We start from the raw sequence: 7147 nt of genomic DNA, 5'->3' as shown, positions 1-7147 counted from the left end.
GAATCTGTAAGTTCAGATTGAGACCCTGGTTGAATGACGAGATCATTCACAGGGAGTTCTCTCATTTATGTAGAGAAGGGTTGAACAAGAAGACTTACGACGTCTTAAGAACTTATCTTTTACTTTAGACTCTTGGCTAACTTTTGAGTTTGAGTAAACACATGGAAATTGCCTACTTTAATCTTTTAAGTCATAAAAACCTTGGTCTTAAACCAACTTTCTTTTGTATAAATTCTACCTTGACCTAATAAAGGAGCAGTTCTAGATCTACAAAGGAATTACCCATTCTAACGTCAGTGATAACCTTTTCAGTATGACATACAAATATCAGAACCATTTAAGTTGGCCACACCAAAAAGTCCTTACAGAAATGAATAAATTGTGGGAATAAAGCTTTATTTGGGCAACATAGAAAATGTTTACCAGGAAATAAGAATATGTTCAAGGTAAAATTTACTCATACATGACCACTGGAAAAACCATAGCTTTGCCTAGATGGCCCTTTGTCAGCAAAGTAATGTCTTTGCTTTTTAATATGCTGTATAGGTTGGTCATAGCTTTTCTTCCAAGGAGCAAGGGTCTTTTAATTTCATGGCTGCAGTCACCATCTGCAGTGATTGCGGAGCCCAAGAAAATAAGGTCTCTCATTGTTTCCATTGTTTCCCCATCTATTTGCCATGAAGTGATGGGACTGGATGCCATGATCTTAGTTTTCTGAATGTTGAGTTTTAAGCCAATGTTTTCACTCTCCTCTTTCACTTTCATTAAGTTCACTTAGTGATTCTTCACTTTCGGCCATTAGGTGGTGTCATCTGCATATCTGAGGTTATTATTTCTTTTCCCCACAGGGGAAAGCGCGAACGCAGTCCCCCACCACCACAAATTATGCAGTCGAGTTTCCCACATTTGGGGAAATCGCAGGCGTCTGAGGTTATTGATATATCTCCCAGCAATCTTGATTCCAGAGTGTAATTCATCCAGCCCAGCCTTTCTCATGATGTACTCTGCATATAAGTTAAATAAGCAGGGAGACAATATACCCCTTTCCTGATTTGGAATCAGTCTGTTGTTCCATGTCCAGTTCTAACTGTTGTTTCTTGACCTGCATACAGATTTCTCAGGAAATAGGTCAGGTGGTCTGGTATTCTTATTTCTTTAAGAGTGTTTCACAGTTTGTTGTGATCCACACAAAAACTCAGGCGTAGTCAATAAAGCAGGAAAAAAAAGAAATAGATGTTTTTTTCTGGAACTGTCTTGCTTTTTCAATGATCCAACGGATGTTGGCAATTCGATCTCTGGTTCTGCCTTTTCTAAATCCAGCTTGAACATCTTGATGTTCATGCTTCATGTACTATTGAAGCCTGGCTTGGAGGATTTTGAGCATTACTTTGGCTGAGCACTGAAGAATTGATGCTTTTGAACTGTGGTGTTGGAGAAGACTCTTGAAAGTGCCTTTGACTAGAAGGAGATCAAACTAGACCATCCTAAAGATTTGAAGCTAAAACTCCAATATTTTGGCCACCTGTTGCGAAGAACTGACTCATTGGAAAAGATCCTGATGTTGGGAAAGATTGAAGGCAGAAGGAGAAGGGGATGACAGAGGATGAGATGGTTGGATGGCATCACCAACTCCATGAACATGAGTTTGAGCAAGCTCCAGGAGTTAGTGTTGGACAGGGAAGCCTGGTGTGCTGCAGTCCATGGGGTCGCAAAGACTCAGACATGACTGAGAGACTGAACTGAACTGAAAATTTACTCAGATGACAGTTTTACCTAGGACAAATATAATTCCCCTCACTTAATGTTCAGTTCATTACGTTATAAACTTAACAGTAATAAATCAGTAGTAGAAATTTGTTTACCACCTTCCTAGTGATAAAAAGATTTTTTGATAAAAAATTTCCTGCTTGGTTTTATTATATATTTCATATTTTAGGACATATGTCTATTTCTGTGCTTTCAGTGCTTAACAAATCTCTCACTTTTACATTTTACAATTGCCAACCATTTTAATTTCTTTACTAGAATATTTAATAAGCATCTATGCAAATAATTTTAGATTTCAATGTTTCATAAAGATCAGTCTTTCAGTATTCATATCTAAGTATTGATCTTTCTTTGATTATCATATTCCAGATTTGAACTTGCTTCATTATTATTTAGGCTTCCTAGGTGACACTAGTGGTGAAGTGACTTCCTGCCAAAGCAAGAGACACAGGAGATGGGGGTTTGATCCTTAGTCAGGAAGATCCCGCAGAGGAGGGCATGACAACCCACTCCAGGATTCTTGCCTGAAGAATCCCATAGACAGAGGAGCCTGGCAAGCTACAGTCCATAGGGGTGCAAAGAATCAGGCCACCCCACACACACACTTTATCATTTATATCTACATTTAAATTCTTACCTTGGCTAAAGATGTTTCATGATATTATAATCAAGAAGTGTTTCAATAGTACTTTATCTACTTGTATTATTTTATTCATCCAAAAAAGCTACCAACTACTACTAACTATAATTTAATTCAACATATTTCATGGATAATTATTAATGTACAAAGCACCATAGTAGGTCATTAGGGGTATGAAAAAATAATTGTAACTGACCGACCAATCAGAATGTCTATGGTCAAATAAAGGAAAAGAAACCTCATTATAAAGAAAAAAATATATCAAAAGGCTATTATAAAATGTAATACACTTTGACTGCCTTCAACTCTATTTGTTAAACTATGAGAGTTTATTTTAGTTTCAGTAATTATTTTCACTAGTCACTCCACCTGAGATAGATTTCTTTTTTTTCTTTTTGTGAGTCACCCAAACTATATGACTGTAGATACCTGGTGTTTCTGGTCTGCAGGGGCTAATCATCATATAATAGCTTTTTTGTATTTTAGTTTGAGGTTAGTGGATGCTTTAAGGCAAAACTGAATGAGTTTCTAATAGCCAGTCCAAAATTCCAAGAAATACAGACATGGAATGCCTAGGGTTATTCTCAAACGAAGTTAGATTTGAATTGCATCCACTATTCTTTATTACAATGTGTACATGATCAAAGCAAATACCATAGTTTCTGCTTGCCTCTGTGACTTAATTTCACAGTATTGGGGTTAAATATAGCTTTTGTAATGTCTACTAAACTGAGGAAGCTTGAAAACATTGATACAGTATAACAATTTTCTGTAATAACCTGCTGCTGCTGCTAAGTTGCTTCAGTCGTGTCCGACTCTGTGCGACCCATAGAGGGCAGCCCACCAAGCTTCCCGTGCCTGGGATTCTCCAGGCAAGAACACTGGAGTGGGTTGCCATTTCCTTCTCCAATGCAAGAAAGTGAAAAGTGAAAGTGAAGTCACTCAGTCGTGTCCGACTCTAGCGACCCCATGGACTGCAGCCCACCAGGCTCCTCAGTCCACGGAATTTTCCAGGCAAGAGTACTGGAGTGGGGTGCCATTGCCTTCTCCGTGTAATAACCTACTTAGAGATTCTTTTGTGAGGCATAACAGGGATTGCAATATAGTACCAATTAAATAATGAAATTTTATCAATTGAGATTCCACTCATAAAATATTTAAGTTGTTCATATTAAATCATATCATGTTAGCATTTACACCATTAACATGTTAAAGGAGAAGTGATAAAACTTTCTTCAGAAAATAAACTGCTTTCAAGGACACAAATATTAAAGATGCTATATCTCATGTGTGATTATTATAAATAAAAATATACTATATTCATGTCATATTTTAAACCTTTGATACATAGTTACTTATTTTACCTTTAATAAATATTCAAATGATTTCCTATTTTAGTGGACAATTTTTCTAATTGGTAGTCTAATGTAAAAAGAATATAGTTACTGATTTCAGACAGGATTATGTTTGGAATCTGACTTTGTAACTTGCAGTTTACATAAACTTGATTAAATTGAGTCTCAGATTTCATTTTTATAAAGTTGTAATAATATTGACTCCATCTACAAATTGAAGAGTAGATTATAATAGTCTATATGAATTTCCTGGCAATATTCATCTGTCAACAAATGACTGATTTGTTATCATTTCTAGTGAGAGAGTCAATTCCTAGGTAGGTTGATAAGAAATCTGGGGTCCCCGATGAGGAGACATGGGTCTGGGGTTCTCAAAGCAGAGACAGGTGTCTGGGATTCCCAAGGAGGAAGAAAGGACAAATGTCTTCTTTTTAATCTATATTCCTTAGTCTTAATCATGTAAAACATTATTTTCTTTATCTTTTTCTGATGATTACACAACAAACAACTCAGTTTAAGCTCTGTACTAAGGATTATAGGGCAACCCACTCCAGTATTCTTGCCTGGAGAATCCCAGGGACAGAGGAACCTGGTGGGCTACAGTCCATGGCGTGGCAAGGAGTCTGACACAACTAATCGACTAGACAACAACAACAAGGATTATATAACAACAATGTATCCTGTTTGAGGACAGTTTCTCCTTTCTGAAAACCTTCTGGCTAATCCCTTTATCTTAAAATGTAAATTATGGGAGTGGATTTAGTAAGATCTTTACAAACTTGAGACATTCTTTGGATTTATTGTAATAACATTTAAAAAAGTATATAAATCCCTTCCTTAGACTAGCAAGGGAGACACTCTCTGCCTCCCTTCTGATGTCTATGTCAGAAGCTTTCTCTGTCCCTTTTAACTGTAATAAAACTTCTACCACACAAGAGCCCTGAGTGGTCAAGCCTAGTCTCTGGTCCTGAAGCTAAATCATCTTCTTTGGAGATCAGGAATCCAACATCGTTCACAGTAAGCTATCACTAGGCTGGTTCTTGTTTCAGAAAAACACTAAATAAATGAATAAATACACCAAGAAGTTTTTTAAAAACAAAATCCACAATATAATCTTTTCACTTATGATGACTGGTTTCTTCATCAATTATTCTGAACTGGCAAGGATTAGTGATTTCCCACAGCATAAAATGCACGTGTAGATTATAAGTGAATCCTCCTGCTGACTTAAGTTGAGCATGGTTTAGTCCTGCCATACTTCTTCAATGCCAGTAAAATCTCCTTTTCAGCAGCACAAAGTAGAATGTGAGTTTATTGTAATCATGACAGAGACTCTATGAACAACTTCAGAGAAGATTATACCATGAATCTATGAAACAACCAAACAATGCAAATTATTGTCTTAAAGATATTTTTCTTATTAAATAATACTGAATGAACATGAACCTCTACTCAATTATCCACTTTTATTTCTCTCATCATTTCCCTCTTCCGTATCTGAGGAGGTGAAATCCACTCCTACCATATACTTTCAGCCAAAATCTCCAATATTGTTCATCTTCTTCCTATCTCCTTATAGACATTTCTTATGATTTACTGACAAAATAAGAGCATTTAGAAGAGAACTTCATAATATTCTTACCCACATATCTACCACTGTATTTGTGTCTGTCCCCTGCACCCCTCCCCCAGCATCACACTCACATTGACTTTATTTTTGTGATAGATTAGCTCTTGCTCTAATCCAAGGTCTACGCTTGTGCTTCGAATCCATAAAACATTTTATACAGTATGGTGCTAGTAATCTTTTTAATTGATAGTTGCCCTGTGAAAAAAAATCTGGATCCCTGGTGGCTCAGGCAGTAAAGAATCCACCTGCAATGAAGGAGACCAGGGTTTGATCCCTAGATCAGGATGATCCCCTGTAGAAGGAAATGGCAACCCACTCTAGTATTCTTATCTGGAGAAATCCATGATCAGAGGAGCCTGGTGGGCTGTACAGTCCATGGGGTCACAAAGAGTCAGACAGGACTGTGCAATGAACACATTCATTCATAGCCAGAGTGGAACAACCCACCTAGATATGAGGTTTTAATGATATAATAAAAATAGCCTACTTTCCTTGTAAGGATTATGTCTAGAAGTATGCCTCAGATTAGTAGTTTCTTTTTAAGGCTATGGGTTAATGCTGCCTCTATCAGATTTCTTCATTATTATACAATGTTTATGGTTGCTAAGCCATATTAATTAAAATAATCAAGCAACTCTCCTAATAACTGGGTAGAGTCATCCTCTGAACAAATGCTTAAGTGTCACTGCTATTGCTATCTTATTAAATATTTAATACTGCCTAATAAACACAAAGTTGAATAGTAAGTTTACATAAACTAATAATATAATACTTTACATTTAGGAAGATACAAAGCAGGAAAAACATTTCAGGATAAAAAGACTGAAATTTCAGGTATTATTGGATATAATTTAAGGAACAGTCTCAAGAAAACATATTTTTTTCCTTCTTCTGCATCAGCTCATCTACGAACCAATTTATTTCTGAAATAGGCCCCAGGGACAGGCTGTTTGGTGACTATAATGGGGGATATCTGACTGGCCACTCAAGGAAATTGCTATGGACTTTTAATCTTATTTTGATTAAGTTCCGTGTAGATTGTGTCTGCCAGGCTAGCACTAAGATTACTGTTTCTGAGCCCCTTTGGCTGTTATTGGACTGAGACTCTCAATTTTTTTCCCCTACTTTTTGAGGTTAGGCTGAAACAATATTACTCATTTCTTACAACTAGTATATATTTAAGTTTTAAATTGTGCTGGAAACTCTAATGTTAATAAAGACATCATATTTAACAAGTCACAAGCTTAGCAAAGTCACTTGTTTTGGGGAAAATTGTTTTATGTTAAAAAAAAAGGGAAAATTATTTAAGGGAAAAACACAATATTTGTACATGTTTGAAGATGCAAAATGATAAATAAGGAAATCAAGTATAGTTTAAAAATAACTAATCAATGAATATATAATGTAGAGGAGCCACAGATACAGTAAACTGTAGGAGGCTTTTAAAATCTATTTTCTGCAAACATCTAATCAAAATAAGGAAAACTTAATGTGTGCTATCTTAGACCCATCACAATAGAAACAATAAGACACTGCCTTTCATCTTGCAGTGGGTGAGCAGTTTTAATTGCCTACACATCAAGCCATTCTTCTTTTCTTCTTCTAAATGGAGTCCTGATATTATGCAAGCATCTGCCCTTCCCCCTTGCAGCATAGGGGAATCAGGGAAATTGCATTCTACCCTAAAAGGCAGAGATGGGCCATTTGGGGTCAACTAATCCTGTAAGGTTCTTTCCATTTTTTAGCTCAAAGTTT

The 7147-nt window shown here is 36.3% G+C and overlaps 1 pseudogene; it reads right to left on the bottom strand.

The window, feature by feature from the left end:
* Window positions 1-845: 845 nt before the first annotated feature.
* On the bottom strand, window positions 846-1018 carry LOC138991527 (U1 spliceosomal RNA; annotated as a pseudogene).
* Window positions 1019-7147: the final 6129 nt, after the last annotated feature.

This window comes from Bos mutus, chromosome 17 (genome assembly GCF_027580195.1).
Source record: "Bos mutus isolate GX-2022 chromosome 17, NWIPB_WYAK_1.1, whole genome shotgun sequence".
NCBI lineage: Eukaryota > Metazoa > Chordata > Mammalia > Artiodactyla > Bovidae > Bos > Bos mutus.
This window is presented reverse-complemented; position numbering and strand designations above follow the sequence as displayed.